This window comes from Hylobates moloch, unplaced genomic scaffold (assembly GCF_009828535.3).
Source record: "Hylobates moloch isolate HMO894 unplaced genomic scaffold, HMol_V3 SCAFFOLD_1, whole genome shotgun sequence".
Taxonomy (NCBI): Eukaryota; Metazoa; Chordata; class Mammalia; order Primates; family Hylobatidae; genus Hylobates; species Hylobates moloch.
In genome coordinates this window covers 201,163,030-201,181,098 of record NW_026652276.1, presented here as the reverse complement: position 1 = coordinate 201,181,098, position 18,069 = coordinate 201,163,030, and the positions used below count along the sequence as shown (strand labels likewise).

Genomic DNA, 18,069 nt, shown 5'->3' with positions numbered 1-18,069 from the left:
TTCCTCCTGGATAAAGTCTGCAGTGCACAATGATATTTTGGAAATTAAAGATTAAATAAAAGTTTTACTTCACTCTGCTTAATCTTTGTTTAAGAGCTCACCATCGCTTGGAGCATAAAGTTACAATATTATCTGCTATGGTCCCACTTTATTTTTTGCAACTGTGCACCTCCCTCCTCCTCCCCACAACCCCAAAACCACCATTAACATACACATGGTATAATATAGTCATGTCACAACACTGCAGATTTTAGTCTTGTTTTTGGTTGTTGTCATTGTTTGTTTGTTTCTTACTTCTTTGCACACATTGTGGCTGATTTCCTCTCATTTCAATGCCATTCCTCTCCTTTCTCTATCTGGCAACTTCTTATTCATATATATCCTACTCTTTAATTTTTTTCTTCAAAACCTTACATTGTGTTCTTCCTCCCATGGAACCTTACATTTGTATAATCATATTTATCATATTTTACATTATGCAAGAATGAAATAGTATTTGTCTTTGCACCTCACATGACAGACAGAACAGGTGCTTTCTTCTGACCCTAAGTACAGTACTTTTTACTGCTTCATGCTACATTACCTCTTAAAAACAGGAGAACAGGGGAAGCATTTATCAAGTGACTAAACATAATTTAAAACAAGCCAAGTTATGAAAAGGTAATAAAACATCTTAAAAAAAACTTTGACTCTATCCATCATTTTAAAGCCACGTCTATAGGCATAGATATTAATGAGAGAATGTGGAATTAACTGAATGACCTAAATGGCACTATAAAAATAATTTACTAGTATAAGTTTAATACAAACATTCATTGCTTATATGTGGATTTCTGCTTCACAATTAGCTAAGTTACTTAGAACTGGAATTCAGGATGGTGAATGGCAATGCTATCTTTTCCAAATTTATTAGACTTGTATGAAACTCTCTGTCTTCAACACTTTGGTGGCATTACTCTTACCCGTGAATAGAATATTGTTAGTGAATTTCCACTTATAGTAAAAAAATGTATTTTAGGAAAGAAAAATATAATTTGACTTCAAGTCACAAACTGCAGTGTCTAGACTCTACATAGATATATTCTCTCATCAATTTCTGTTTATAAAATATATTTGTCATTGAATTTTTATGTTTAGGCAGACTCTTACAATCTTTAGGCGGATTACATTAAGCTATTGAGCCCATTCATATGTATGTCAATAGGGATATATTCAGCTATATACAATTTTACACTCATTTGAGCAAAATAGAAAAATCTGCAGAAAGCATACAACACATAAAACTGTAATGTCGGAGCTTGAAAAACTGAACAAGTGGATAATATAAGCAGTCATTAATGTACATTTAAAAAATCTTTAATAAAAACTACTATGACTAATCCTCAACTTACCAAAGGTTTTTGAATGAGATGTATAAAAAATACAGCAGATTGTAAACCACCCCGTCCAACAAAATCATTTTAATATGTGTATTATTCAACTGGGAGCCACAGATAGTCTAGCTAACACATTAAAGAGTGAAAGTAATCAGCACCTCACAACATACTGTTTTCATTTTTATGGGGTGAAAACCTGGATGCACTGTCCTTTAGTCCTTAAATCATTTTCTGATGGGATATCAGTAAAACTGGCCTGAGTTTTTGACCTATATAACAATGTGCAAACACTTCTAATAAGAGCAAATGTAATCGTTAAAAAACTATTATGATGACTTTAATTTGATGGAAACGAAGTAAAAGTTAATGTTTTGTATGCAAATAGTAATTATATGGCTTTTCTAGTCTAACCTATATTGCCATAGTCACTGACTCGTAATTAGTTCAATGCTTATGGACCCAGCAAAGGTGGTAATTTCTGGAAACAGAAAGGAGAAAGGGCAAATATTTGGAAGCAACTGAAATTCAAACATTTTTCATAAAGCCAGGTGTGGTGGCAGGCTGTAATCCCTGCTACTCGGGAGGCTGAAGCAGGAGAATCACTTGAATCTGGGAGGTGGAGATTGCAGTGAGGAGATATCGTGCCACTGCACTGCAGCCTGGGAGACAAAATGAGACTCCATCTCAAAAAAAAGAAAGAAAGGAAAGCAAGAAAAGCAATTATATCATATTTCACTTACATGAAATATAAAGTATTAATATCTATTGGTCACAAAATAATACTTGTCCATCAAGTAATTTGTCTATAATCTTCAGTTTCAAACAATTATTGGGGATAAATTTGCTTATACTTATTTCACCCAATATGAGCAGAATATGTAGTGATCTTCTGTCTATAATTCTTAATATTAAAAATATGTCATCTCTTTTTATCTTGACAATTATAGCTACAGGTTTATAAATTTTATGGATTTTTCAGTTTTGAGGGCTTTTTATCACCCTTCTCTACTGTGTACTCATTTGCATCTTCATTGATTTCTGCTATTTACTATTTTTTTTCCTTTGCTTAAGTTAGGTTTAATTTTCTTTGTAAAGAATCTTATTAAGGCAAATGATCAGATTTCTTATTTTATGCATTTCTTATTTTTAAATGTAAGTATATGTAGCATAAATTTTCTTATAACGAATGCACTAGTTGCATCCCAGCTTCAGCTGCAAAATTTAATTTTGTTATATTAAATTTTCAGTTTAATCGAGTTTAATTCTTCCTGAATTTCTCTTTACCCCACATGATATTTAGAAGTGTGTTTGTTAATTTCCAAAAATTTGGCAATTCACCAAGTAACTTTATTATTGATTTATTGATTAATTCCATTTTGGTTAGAGAATATACATTGCATGGCTAGAGTTCTTTAAAATTCATTATGATTTATGTTATTAAATAGAATATGGATTATTTTGGTGAGTGTTCCATATGTAATTCAAAGAATTTGTATTCTGCTATGCTTTGGTGGAATGTACTATAGATACCAATTAAGACAATTTGAATGATAGTTTTTTATTTTTTTCAGATCAGCTATATTCTTACTGATTTATCTGTACTTACTCTATCCATGACTGAAGAGAGGGTGGTGAAATCTCAAAGTATAGTTTTAATTTGTTTATTTCTCCTCAGTTATGTCACTTTTTGCTTATGTATTTTGGAACTGACTTATTTGGTACATACACAACTGAGATTGTATTGTCATCTTGATTGATTGATCTCTTGGTCATTATGAAATATCACTATTTCTGTTAACACTTTTGTTCTAAATTATATTTTGCCTGATATTAATATAGTGTTTCCAACATTTTATGTTAGCATTTGCATACTTTATATTTTTATTTTTCATTTAACTTATTTGTATCTTTCTATTTAAAATGCATTTTTTACAGAGGGATTAGTTGAGATTGCTTTTTAAATGCAGTCTGAAAATCTCTGCCCTTTAATTGGAATTTTCAAACCATTAACATTTAATGTAACTTTGAATGTGGTTAGGTATAAATCTACCATCTTGCTCTTTGTTTTCATTTTTTTTCTAACTAGCATTTGTCTACTTTATCTCTTTTCCTGTATTATTTTTTCATGACCTTAGCATTTTTCAAATATAATTTTATTTCCACTATTGTTTTTATAGGTCAATCTGTTTTATTTTAGTTATTTTTAACATTCAACTTTATTTTCACTATCAACTTATTATCTATAACATTTTTGTTAATACTGTTTAAGAATGTAAGACATACATCTTTACCTAATTACAGTATGCCTTGAAATATTGTATCACTTCTCATATACTGAAGCACTATACTTCCATTTTTACCCTCCTGTTTTCATGCAACTTTTGTCACAATGTTTGTTTCTGCTTAAATGACATGATCTTCAATGTATACTTTTGGGCCTTTTAAAGGAATTAGGAATAATGAAAACTATTTTTGTTTACTCACATATTTATTATTTTAACAGTCTTTATTCCTTTCAGGAAATACAACTTTCCATCTGGTATCATTTTCTTCCCACCCAAGGAACTTCCTTTAACATTTCTTGTGATGTTTGTCTGTCAATGACACATCCATTTAGCTTTTATCAAAATTTTTTTTTACTTCACATTTATTTTTGAAGTGATTTTTTATTATATACAGTATTCAATGTACACATTCATGTCTGCCTATAAAGTTGACTTTAATTCTTTTTCAATTTGTAAGACTTTTATTTTGCCAGGTTTTTACTTTTAGTACTCTAAAGCTATTCCATTGTCTTTTGGTTTGCATAGTTTGTTTAAGATGTCTGTGATTATTTTTATTTTTCATATAGGGTTCACTGTACATAATGATTTAGTATTTTTTTTTCTGGCCTCTTGTAAGAATTTCTGTTTATCTTTGGTTTTAGCAATTTAATTTTGCTGTGGTGTGCATGTGTGTGTGCCCTGCCTGGGGCTCATTGAGCTTTTGGATCTGTGGGCTTACTAATTATTTTAGCATACTTAGAAGAATTTTTACTATTACATCTTTACATACTTTCCTGCCAACTCTTCTTCCTAAGAATATATGTGTATATATGATAGACAACTTGATATTTTCCTATGGGCCACTAGAACTGTGTTCCTTTTTCATTCTTTTTTACTCTGTTTCATTTTGGATAGTTTATATTGCTGTCTTTAAGATTACTGATTTTTTGTAACATCTAATTTGCTATTAAATCCTATCTTGTTATTGTATATTTCACATCTAAAAATTCCATTAGGCATTTCTTATATTTTCCATTTATTTTTCTCAGTAGGTTCATGTTTTATTTAAATATTTTAACACATTTGTAATAATTTTTTTAACATCTTTGTCTTTTAGTGCCACCTTATTTGATACTTCTGGACCTTTTTCTATTGGCTGATTCTTTTCTTTTGGTTATGGGTCACATTTTCTTGCTTCTTTTCTTTTATAGTATATTTAGATTGTATGCTGTAGATTGTGAGCGTTGTATAGTTGTATTTCTAGATTTTGCTGTTTCTTTAAAGAATGTCAGTTTTAACTTTTATGTATTTATTTGCAGACTCTTTGATCCCTTTGAAGTCTGTTTACGCATTGCTTGTGCGTGGCTAGCATAGGCTTTGTTCTAGGGAGAGCTCAGCACTACTACTAAGGCACTGATCCTCTGGCTACTTTGCTGAATGCCCTGCCTGGTCTTAACCAAAATGTTTATGAAATGGTGGTGGTAAAGTGGAAGCAATTAGGCACTGTATTAATTTTTTATTCCTGAATAACAAATTGCCACGAATTTAGCACTTAACATAATATTTATTTATTATACCATAGTCTGCTGGTCAGAAGGTCAGCACAGTGTGATCAGGTTTTTTGCTCAGGGTATCACAAAGCTGAAATCAAGTCATTGGCTAGGCTACATTCTTGCCTGGAGGCTCTGGGAAAAATCTACTTCTAACCTCATTCCTGTTGGTAGAATGCAGTTCCTTGACATATAAAGGCTGATAAACCCATGTTACTGACTGTGAGCCAGTGCTGTCTTGATTCTTATAAGCCAATTATTTTCCTTGTCATACAGTCCTCTCCATCTTGAAATCAGCAGTAGTGCATGAAGTCTCTCTCATGTTTTTCATGCTTTTTGTGAATTATATTTCTGTGACCAGTTAGATAAAACTCTCTGCTTTAAAGAGCTTTCTTGAATAAGTTAGGCCCACCTGGGTAAACTAACTTTCTTAAAGTCCACTGTGCCACATAACACAATGATGGACTATAATCCATCATGTACACGGTTCTGTGGATTATTATGGTGTGTTCACCCCAGAATGGAGAAATTTCAAGGCCATCTTAGAATTCTACCTCCCATAGCACTAAAGTGTGAATTTTTTGTTTTCGTTTTTTTAAGTGGAAAAGATTAAAAGTTGTATCATGAGAATGTATATAGTGTGTGTATCTCTTTTGGAGCAGTAGAAGATGATGGAAACATTGAGGCTGCTGATCTGACTAAAGTATGATTTATCTTTCTTGAAAATACTAAGAAAAATGGGATTGAATTTATGAAATATCTTGAAAGTCAGGCAAGGACCTCTGGCCTTGATGTAATTGTTAGTAAAAAGTTCAAAAGGCTGGGCACAGCAGCTCACACCTGTAATATCAGCACTTTGAGAGGCCAATGGGAGAGGATTTCTTGAGCTCAGGAGTTAGAGGCCTGCCTGGGCAACGTAGTGAGATACCATCTCATTTTGTTTTAAATTAAAAAATAAAAAGTTCAAAAGCAGGGACAAGGTATGGTAAAAGATTTGTTTTATGAACATTAGTCTGAAGATAGGATAATTGGAGAAGAAAATTCTGGGGCTTTAGCACCAGAGATCACTTATCAGTTTTTTGCCTTTTAGTGAATTCACTGACATTTACAGAACATAGGGGATTTTAAGTCATTTCCATAGCATGTAAAATATCTCAGCCTTAGTATTATATAAACATATGATTTAGATTTTTTCCCACTATTTAGTTGAATGTTTTCTTCTTGTTCTGTGGTTTAATGTTCTACTACAATGTTCCCATTGAAGAGCAGTAATAGCATCCTTGAGCAAGTTATCTAGTCCCTGCCATTTCCACATTTCCTTGCCTGTTAAATGGGCTAAAGGGGGTGGCTTCCAGAAAGGGCTAACACAGAGCCTGACACTTAAATGACCTCAAGACTATATTGCTTCAGACTTTTGATTTACTCTCTCAAATATTATTGAGCATCGGCTACATGACAGACAGCATTCTATGCCGTGAAGGTGCAGCAGTGAACAAAATAAAGTCGCTGACTTCATGTAATACATAGTCTTCTGTGATGAGAAAATAAACAGGTAAATAAACAAATAAATACGTAAATATAAATACAAAAAGTATGGATAAATTCTATGAAGACAGTGAAGAAAGAATGGAGAAAGTGGAGACAGACACACAGACACACACACACACACACAAACACACACGAAAGAATGATTGTTAGCTAAGGAGGTCAGGATGGACCCCTCCAGTAATGTGCCAGTCAAGCAGAGAACTTAAACAAGTAAGAGAAAAGTAAACGTGAATATTTGGAAATAGAGCATTCCAGGAAGATAAGAGAAAATGCTAAAGCCAAGAGAAAAGGGCCTCATTAGCATTTTTAAGCAAGAACAGGGAGACCAGCATGCTTGGAAATGAGTAAGAAAGGAACAGAGTGATACGGGATGAAGACAAATTGGCAAGAAAGACAGGTTCAGATCAATAGGGTGTTGTGGCCATACAAGTACTTAAGACTTTTACCCTGGGTATGCTGGGGAAACACTGGCCAGTAGAGAGGTGGAGTTACGTGATAAACTCACATGCTGGATATCAGGTTCAATTATATATATATATTTTCCCCCCTTGAAGTTACCATTGAGAAACACAGATGTCTGATAACATTGAAGTATTAGTTTTTGAGATGTGGTGGGATTTTTCTGCATTATGGATTTTGCATTTTTTTTGCACTATCATTAAATGCTTATGTTACATGTCCCTTTCTCCATCTCCCTCATGCTTCTAGATTACAGTTAACTTTATGGGAATGTGACCTGTGCAAATTGTATCATTCTGGTTTAATGCTCTGCAGTAACTGTCTTTAAATCCTTAATTATTACATTGTGATCTGATGTTTTGTAAGTGAAATATGGTGAGTAAATGGTTCATGTGAATGACCAGAAGATATGCACAGGAGAAATAAAAATGTTTTATACTTTAATGCCTTTTTCTGTTTTTCTGGACAAGAGCCCCATATTTTCATTTTGCACTGGGTCCCATCAATTATGTAGCTGGTCTTGCTTATTTAACTTTAGTTCCCAGCTTTTCTTCCTTATATGGATGAAGGATCAGATGAGGGCATTTTATTAAATACTATAATGGACACAAAGGAATAATTGCTCTATTCAGGTGTTTTTTGGGGAATAAAATTTTACACTCTCCCATCAAATATCTAAGTAGAATAAACACTTGGGCTACAGAGAAAGAGAAGGTAAGACTTCACTTCTGGGCAATTGACACCTACAAAAGGGCTGAGCTCTTTATTGATCTTGTATCCTACTAATTCTTTTTGCAAGGTATGGGATTGTAAACATCTTAAGTAATCATGACTTATTAATTACCTTTTGAATATGTATTCTTTGCTGAGTCCTCTTCTTAACACTTTGAGAGTGAGCATTAACTCATTTCAGCAGTAACTTTATGAAGTAGGTATTGGTCGAATTACCATTAAATACATGAAGAAATAATTAAACAGATAGATTAAAATGCATGTCCAAGATTATACAACTAGAAATTAAGTGGCAAAGCCATAAAATAAAATGGTGCCAGGCCAGAACCTATACCCCTAAATCTTATTCTGCACTAAACAATAACACAGCTAGCAATACAGCTCCATGGGAGTTTAGGAGAGAAAGTTAGTTTCTGTGCTGACCTTAGAAGCGAAAGTCAGTCCTCCACAGACACAATTATGAAAGAATAGAGGCAAGGAAACCTTGTTATTCATCATTTTAATGACATATATGTATAACTTAGAAGCTGAAAAGAAACTTAGTTGTTACCTAGTACAAGTCACTCTTTTAAATTAAGAACATGGGATACAAACAATAATTGATTCTGAAAAGTTAACACAGCTAATTAGAGAGAAGTTTGGGAATAAACCCAAGTTTCCTGATTTCTGCTTCACAGCAGTTACTCAAAACCTCCTACTTTGCATACATACTGGACAGATTGTTCTATTATGTGCTGTTTGCACAAGTCTCAGTCTTCTCCAACAGGGCTGTTCATCATTCTGAGGGCAGGAACTGAAGAATATTGACTACAGTTCCCAGAACAAAGATAAATTATACCTACCAGATGACCAAGGATGTTATCTTGTAGTGTTTGCTCTTTTGTTGTGTTATATTTAAGAAATCAACAAGTATGGTACATTAATTTCGATTAATGAAATGTAATAAATTTCATTTCATAAAATGTTGAGTATATAGCATGAGCTGTGATCTATTCCAGGTGACAGAAATACAAAGATGAATTGTATATGATAATTCAAAACAGAGTTACTGGAACACATCATCCTGTCTTGCTATTTGATGGCTTTGCTTAAAATGCCCTCTCCAATAATATCTGTAATAATTTCAACTGCTTTAACCTCTCAGAAGCCTTCCTTTACCCCAGAGCTGAGGTGGATGGAGCTTAAAATTATGTTCTTTCTATACCCCATCTGCCTTGTTCCCACCTCCATTGTAGCACTTAGCATACCATATTGTGTCCTGTTTATAAAAGCTTACCACTCCTGCTAGGCTTGGAACATTGGGAGGTCACTCGCAAATTTTCATATTTAAATTTGCGTCCTCATCCAAACACAACTGACCCCAAGCAAAATAACTGATACATAATAGATAATATGCATGCATTGAATGAATTAAGCAATGTTAAATAAAAATGTTTTGATCTCAATAGATAAATGAACTTTAAAAATTGGAAAAAGTGCCTTTCAAAAACCATTGAATTAAACTGATAATGTAATAATAAAGTACTGACTGTTTACTTGGTTCTTGTTTCTTCTTCCTCCTTTTTAAGATTATCAATAAATCGTGAGATTGTGTAGATTAAATCAATAAAAGCAGATTTTACCTTAATTTGAGGTTGAAACAGTTCCAACACTCATTTCTGAATGGATCATTGAGTGCATGAAATGTATCATTTGGATAATCTAACACAAATTTATTGAATTGGCTTCATGTCTACTGAGCTGGAATTTAAATGGCATGCGGATGAACCAGAATAGAGATACCAAGTAAGCAGAGAAAGTGGAAATCCTGAGACATTATTTAAAGGAAGAAATGGTAAAATTGATTGGCAGGTTGGATAAGGCAAAATGATGTAGGAGACAGGAAATGGACTAGTGTCTAACCTCAGCAATCAGAAGAGTGATAGACCATTAAGGAAGAGGAAAAGATACATACCCTGGGAAGAAAGACAAGTTTATATATGGACATGCTTATTTTGATATAGCAGCTGATCATTCATATACATACATACACATTTGATTTCTCCAGAAAACCCACTAAAACAATAAAAGGATACATTTACTAAGATATAGATTCACAAGATCAGAAAAAAAGGAAATCTTGCCAACACAATTTTCGAAACCAAGTTGCAGAAATACAAGTGGTACGTTAACTAGCATTCCTGTTAAAAGTAAAATTTAAACCAGCAATAGGTAATATCAAGAAGCAATCAAGTTTATATTACATAATCCCCAAAACTCTTGTCACTTACAGGTTTTTCTGAAAATGAGAGAGATTTGAAATCAGGAGAATTATTTTAAGGCTGTTTTACAAGCAGTCAGATTCCTAGTTCACTCTCAACTTATTGCAGCTGGGTGACTTCCCCTGCCAGACACCAAGAGCAGAGCAGAAGAGCAGGTAAAACAAACAAACAAAAAATACTCTGTTTTATTCTCTGTGTTTCACATGCAAGCTATATTTTCCCTTCTGTATCTGGCTTATTAGATGTAGAATGTCCTCCAGGTCCATCCATGTTGTGACAAATGGTAGGATCATCTTTTTAAGGCTGAATGTGTGTGTGTGTGTGTGTGTGTGTGTGTGTGTGTGTGTGTATGCAGTTTTCCCTCAGTATCCATGGAGAATTGGATCCAGGGTCCCTGCAGATGCCAAAATCCAAGGATGCTCAAGTGGCATAGTATTTGCATATAACCTTCACATATCCTTGGTCTTCAGTGTAGCTACATCACTTGGATAGAAAACTTAAAGGTTTAAACTACAGTGGTTTTCTAAATAATAAATTGCCCGATTTAAATATTTATTTCCTGTTGTAATCATATTAAAGCTTTAATTCCTTGTTAAATGAGAAGCACAGTGACAGATATTCATCTTCAGTAGGCCCCCAAAATTTTAAACGGTACCTCCTTTAAAGTGTAATTGTTGAAAATTATTGAAATATATTAGAAAGTTAAAATTTTTTAATAATAATTTCAAAATTAGATGTTATCATGATGCTACATTAGTTTTTTTGGATATATGATTTTATTTTACTACTGTTATAGTAGATACATTATTAAAGTGTGATTTTTTTAAGTGTTCAAAATAAAAGAACCCAAATTTACCTTTCAATCTTTATGGGAAACAAAATAGAAAGAGAAAGAGTTATGTGGGGGGCAAAGCCTGCAGTTTCCCTCTCCAGTCTATAGGTGTTCATCAATTAGACCATGCTATACATTTTATATTCATTCTGATTTTTAACATAATGTTATATAATGAGAATGATTCCATGTTATGATGTATTTAGAAAAACAAGATGAACAATGTATTAGTTTTCAATAATAGAGGAGATAAAACTTATTTGAGAATTGTATCCAGGTATAGTGACTACTAATCAGAACTTGATTACATTTTTCAATGTAGAATATTAATGCATAAAAATAAAATGAAATACTTAATTTAGAATGGTGTGTAAAGCATAGGAGATGGGAGAGTGACCTGTTTTGTGTCTTAGGCTCCACTACTTGCTAACTGTACCTAAGTCAATCAACAAAAAATCAGATTTTAAATGGTTGCATGCTTACTGATCATGTTTAGATGCCATATTTTATATAGCCAATTCCATATTGATGAATATTTAGATTGATTCTAATTTGTCAAATATTAAAACAAATGTGAAAACCATGGTATATAAACACGGCACTAACCTGCAATTTTGTTCATTTATTCCTGAGACACTATTTCTGCTGCTCTTCCTGTTTATACAGTTTTTTACATAGGGACAAATATGGAAAGACAGTGATTCATAGTGAAAAGAAAATGGCAAATCAAAGAGATCAAGGTTGAAATTCTCTTTCTAGATGTTTCAATATGGTAAATGTAGATCATATTTCTTAAAATAATACTGTAAGCAATTGATAACTTTATACATAATTCTGTCACTCCTCCCACCAGAGGTTCCTGTATATATGCATGTGAGGACACAATATGTCAAGAGCTTCTGGGAAGTGTGGTGTCTGATAAAACCAGGTGATTCAACGGTGATGTGCCTCCTATTGTACCCTCTTTGCTATAAAATGGTTCCTTAGTTGAAGACAATGATTATATTCAGTCTATGCCAGTGGATCAAATGTTTTCTAAGCTGAAAAGGCAAACTTATATTTAAGATATGTATCATTTCCATTCAAAATTAACTGTTGCCTTTTTCAGGGTAAAAGGAGTCTAATGCAATTAATGTGCCACCAAATGGCTGTTTTTATTTTATTTTATTATTTATTTATTTATTTTTATTTTTTCGGTAGACACCATATCCAGATTTAGTGTTGGTCTCTGTGGCAAGCAACTTGTATGTTTAGCAACAAGAGTAATGGAATCAGCTTTATGGAGTGGGCACTCATGCAGCTGTCGCCATGAATATCTTTCATCCTTACCACCATGGTTCTTTGTCAATTTATTGTGTCTAGGTTAGACAATGACAGAGACTGGCTGATCAAGTCAGATTACTAGTCAGGTAATTCTGCCTTCCTAGTTGTTTAGTGCCCCTTCTGTAGCAGATACTCTGGTGAGAGTAAATAAGCAAAACAAAGGACCTCGCCCTTTGTGCCAACTTCAGTAATGTCTCCAACATGCCTCTTCCCTGGACCTCCTAATCATTTATCTTCAAATTTTTCTCTTTCCAGGCCTGAGACCAATTAGCCAAGCCAGTTGTCACTATATGTGTTTTTATATGTTTTTCCTTGGGCCATTTATCATTCCATACAAAGTGTTGACTAAGCAGACCACCTGAAGCTTTGCCTATTCAGAGACTCCTCCTTACTTCTGTCTTTCTTTTTTTTTTTTTTTTTTTGAGACGGAGTCTCGCTCTGTCGCCCAGGCTGGAGTGTGGAGTGCAGTGGCGCAATCTCGGCTCACTGCAAGCTCCGCCTCCCGGGTTCACGCCATTCTCCTGCCTCAGCCTCTCCGAGTAGCTGGGACCACAGGCGCCCGCCACCACGCCCGGCTAATTTTTTGTATTTTTAGTAGAGACGGGGTTTCACCGTGGTCTCGATCTCCTGACCTCGTGATCCGCCCGCCTCAGCCTCCCAAAGTGCTGGGATTACAGGCGTGAGCCACTGTGCCCGGCCACTTCTGTCTTTCAATGGTTCTAGAATATAACAGCAGACTATTTTTAGCCTGCATTCTTGTACTGAGAGAACCTATCTATGAACAAAGCTTGTTCTTTTTCCTCTTTTGTCATCTGGTGATTTGAGACTTTACTCCACCTCATGTGGCCATAGGTGAGATGTGAAAGAGAGACGTCAGTGCAACAGTGGTAAATGCCATGGGGATCTGGGCAACATGCTTATGCCATTATCCTGTGCCTCTGTCCCTGGTTTTTCCCAGTCCTAGATGAACCACGTACATCTTACAAAGAATGGCTGCTGGCCTTGCAATCATGATTTGGTGGATCTGACTAACCCACCTCATGATGGATGGGTAATTCTGGGCAGCATGGTCATTTACTGTCCTATAGCCAACAGCTTTATCTCTACCAGACTCCAGCGGAATGCTAGGACCTATTCTGAGAATGGTTTATAATTTTCTATGGCAGATGGACTCACTTTGCTCCAGAAATGTAAGGATCTATGTTGTGATTTTCCTATTGAGGTTTGACATACAGTCCACACTGTATGACTGTCTAACATCTGAGAATCTGCTGAGATATGTGACACAAGGTGCAGGGCCACTTGTACCAGAACCTGAACCTGCCTGGGGTCCTAAACAAAGCTGGCAGTTTTCATGTCTATTATTGAACAAATTGGAGCAGTATTCCCAAGCATAGAAAATACTGTCTCCAGAAACTCAGAGGCCAACCAGGAAAACACTTCCCTCTTAATGATGGAAGGGATAAAAATTCAACAAATTTATTTAATGTGGAAGGCATGTTCTGGACTACTAGTTCCCCAAAACTTCACTTACATGCTGAGGACCCCAAATCTTCATTGGGTTTAAGTTCCACCCTGTAAAATCATGTGCATTTTTTTTCAACCAAGGCCTGTAGTATACTTGCACCTCCTTGCTAAGTCTTATTAAAATTTTATGATTGATATATTGAGACAATAGAATGACCAAGACGCCTAAGTCTCTTTGAACTTTATTATCACAAAAGACCAACATCAGAAGTAGTACAATTGTCTTATCCAATGGAATTTCAACTGCTTCTGGACATATTTTATAATAGGGCTGGAAAAATGATTTTATAAATTATGATTTTTAAATCATAAAGACTACTTTGTAATTGAGTCTGTGTTAATCTGTTTAAGCTAAGGCATCACAGCTGGCAGGGAAGCTACAGTGGAGGTACCACTTAGTGAAGTTTGCAGTATCCACTGTCATCTCCAGCATCCATCTGGAGGGTGGATTTTTTTTTTTAAGTTTACAGAGGAAGTCCACTGAACTTTATGGGGATATCAAGTGTACTACCACCTCGTACAGTCTTCAGGAGTGGCTCTAATCTCTGCCATTTCCCTGAGATGCAGTTTTTAATTTACTCTCTTAGATTGGAGGAGCAGAGACAGTTTCAGTGGCTTTCATTTGGCTTTCCTAATTATAATGAATCTTAATGCATAGGCAAGGAACCAATGTAGGGGTTCTGACAGCTACTAAGTATGTCTATTCCAAATAAATATCTTGGAAAGAAGGTCATTAACTACATTCCCCTTACTAACTGGAAGACCGTGATGATGCTTCAGGCCTCCGATTAGCAATGCTGAGGCCCTGTATCCAATAATTCTTCATATGTTTAGGTAGTATGCTTTTTTTCAGTGTATGGTTACCCGAATAAATGTATGTAGGGAGAGTCATTTCTGTATTTGATGTGGTGTTGCAGGGTTGTTCCTTTTTAAGGACCTGGTATCTGCTTCCGTCCACAGGGTAAGGGTATGGAAATAGGCTCAGGTATATACACTCAACAATGGGTCATGACTTTTATTGAGACAATGGGCTTTGGTTTCATGGTTATCCTCTTCCTCTCTCTCTCTCTCTATCTCTCTCTCTCTTCCCCCAGTTTTATTTTTCCCCTGAGACAGGGTCTCACTCTGTTGCCCAGGCTGGATTGCAGTGGTGGGATCATGGCTCACTGCAACCTCCACCTCCCAGGCTCAGATGATCCTCCCATCTCAGCCTCTGAAGTATCTGGGACTACAGGTGTGCACCACCACACCTGGGTTTTTTTTTTTTTTTGTATAGACAGGTTTTTGCCATGTTGCCCAGGCTGGTCCCCAACTTCTGTGCTCAAGCAACCCACCTGCCTTAGCCCCTCCAAAGTGCTGGGATTACAGGTGTGAGCCACTGCACTCAAGCTCTATCTCTTTTGATTGTATAAATCAAACAATAACCTCATTGGCTATCCAACCTTCTTGACCCGAGGGACACTGTGCTCCATTAGCTACATATATGCTTCTTTGTAATAAGGCCTTCTTGTCTTCTACTTCAACCTTGTCTCTCATTAGGATAATTATAACTCTACTTGCTTCCAATAGTCAAATGCTTCTACCTGTCTTCTTTTATTGGGGGAAAGGGAGTGTGCAATCCCCATTGTTTCTATGAATATAAAAGTATCTTATCTACTATTATCAACCCTGTTGATAGTAGCCATTAAAGTATACAGTGATGACAGTGTTCCCTTCACTAGTACATTCTGTACCACATTGCTCAATGAGATGTCCTTCAAGTTTTTCTGCAAAACAAAGGTAACTAATGGATTTTTCAGTCTTATGTAGTATATCCACTCTAGCACAGCTACTTCTTCAAGGACTTTGGTCCTTTCTTTAGGCATCTGCCATAGGCATTTCTGCTTAACTTAATGGGAGCCATTACTTTATCCATGCTTCCAAAAATAGTATGTGAGTATTGTTCCCTGAGGTCCTTGCCAGAGTGTTATATTCTGTATTACAGGACAATGTTTGCATATAATAACCTCTTCCTTATTCAGCCTCATGTTTCAGCACTCTTGGTCCAGCACATTTAGAATACAGACTCATATACTATCTGGAACATAATGGCTATGGGTCCAGCCCCTCTTTTGAAATGTAGTCCCTGCCCTACCTTAGCATGCCCAGAACTTCCCTGGGCATGTTGTGATTTGGTTCTAGTAGTTGGTGATCGGTCATGTGGGTTGATCCTAAAGGGTACACATGTTAAAAGGCACTTGCTTCTGCCGTAGCTTTCATCAAGAATATACGTCTATCCTCTAACAGTAAGAAGTTGGCCACTCTTGCAGGCCCAGAAACAGTTCAGTGAATTCTGGAGCTTCAAGATTCTGAGTGCACCAAAACAGGTGTCCCTATGCCAATTCTCAATAACCCATTCTTTCCCAACCAGTGCTTGGCATAGGGGCACTGAAAGCAGGTTAAGAATACGCCTTCCTTGAACTTCACTACTCATATAATTAGGTCCTGGCCTTATTCATTAGAGTTATCTGCCCTGTATTCCCCGGAACTCTGCTACTCTTTATAATTAAGTCGTGGGCTTCTTTCTTAGGATTTTTCTGCCCTCTGGCTGCAGAAGATAAGTCTTTTTTTATGCTACCAAAGAAACTTCTCCTTCACACTTACTTAGGTGATTAATCTTCATATTAATCACCTAATTAAAAAGAAGACTTTTTATTGTCTTCTTCCAGTCCATAAATGGCATCCAGCAAGAGTTAACAGGATACCATTGTTCTTATAATATGTACTTCCAAGAAACCTTTTAAAAACCCAAATATTAAACCTCCTACTGCATATCTATCTTATTTCTGTTCACTACTTGTACAATTCAACACATGCATCACAACAGTCTGTAACCAATGGAGTCCTATTTTGCCCTTGGGTGTGAGGTAGTCCAGTTCCAAAATCCCATTTTAGAGCCTGATTCCTTGGTCCATTCCTCGTACCAACAGTTTTATGGTGGTTAGCCTGGGAAACAAATTTTGAGGCAGAGATTTGCATGCTGAAAATTTATTCAAGCTGCCCTCAGGGTCAACATCTGTGGAGAATTAAAGGAAGCAGGCTTGGACAGAGGAAAGAATTGAATGTGATGTAGCTGCACCAAAAGTCTCAGTTGCTCCTATGGGAGCTCTAGAGATGGAACAATGTTTTAGAATTGCTCCAATTTGAGGCAAGGACATCAGGTGTTTATATTTCCACATCAATTAGTCATTGGATGCATGCTGACTTCCAGGAGGGAGATGTGACCTTGGATAAAGATATTCTTTTTAGCTGAGAATTATTTCCTGAGAAGAGCCGTCAGCAGCCAATAATCCCAGCAGCCAGAGGAGTGCTGTCTAGTAGGGAAATCTAGGTAGCGTTTTCTATTACTCCAGTAAATATTACCTACACTCTAAGTGGCATTAACACAATATAAATAAGATCTCTATTATGTATCTTGTCAAATATTTCTAGTATATATTGCTAGTCTTAGTATATAATGTCACAGGCAACATGTGAAGCACCATTATATATGAATTTATATATGTACATATATATCCATAAAAAATTAGATGGGTCTTATGTGTTTATATTTTCCAAATAGCCTGGAAATATTACATATATATCATATATATAATATGTAATTATATAAATGATGATGACAAGTTATATATATAAATCATTAGAATAATTTTATAGAAATCTAATTATGGCTCTCATTGTTATAATAAAAACTGATATTGGAAATGCAAAAAATAAACTTAACAAACACATGCTACATTATTTGTAGGTCTCAGTACAAGAAAAAAAGGCAGAAATAATTCATGGTAGCCGAAGGATTTGAAGAGAATAGAATTTCACAAGTACTTTGGAGAAAAGGGAGCACAAGATGTAAGAAAAGGACATTAATAAATAAAAAGACTGGTAAGTTAATGATTATTCCGAAGGGTCTGAACTATTGAGCTTATTTTTAAAAATTTATACTGGAAAGAAATAAGGGAATTGAAGGCTTTGGGTTATTTTGCAATAATCATTGCAGACACTGGAAAATTGCTTATAAAATAAAGAGAAAGTATGATGAACATCTTACAGAAAAAATGGGAGTTAACCTAAATGCAAATATTAATAGCTAGTCTTTTGTTTCTCTCTCTCTCTTTCAGTTTTAAACATTTATAAATTGATAGTCTCTACTTCTCATCT

At 35.2% G+C, this 18,069-nt stretch overlaps 1 long non-coding RNA gene across 6 annotated transcripts in view; it reads left to right on the top strand.

Annotated features, from left to right (window-relative positions):
- Window positions 1-10,207: 10,207 nt before the first annotated feature.
- LOC116814286 (uncharacterized) overlaps window positions 10,208-18,069 on the top strand; it is a 43,223-nt gene continuing 35,361 nt past the window's right edge. For all 6 annotated transcript variants that reach the window (XR_004371221.2, XR_009209239.1, XR_009209236.1 and 3 more), the window contains exons 1-3: window positions 10,208-10,345; window positions 11,876-11,950; window positions 17,660-17,793. This is a non-coding gene — a long non-coding RNA (uncharacterized LOC116814286). The remainder of the gene's footprint in view (window positions 10,346-11,875; window positions 11,951-17,659; window positions 17,794-18,069) is intronic.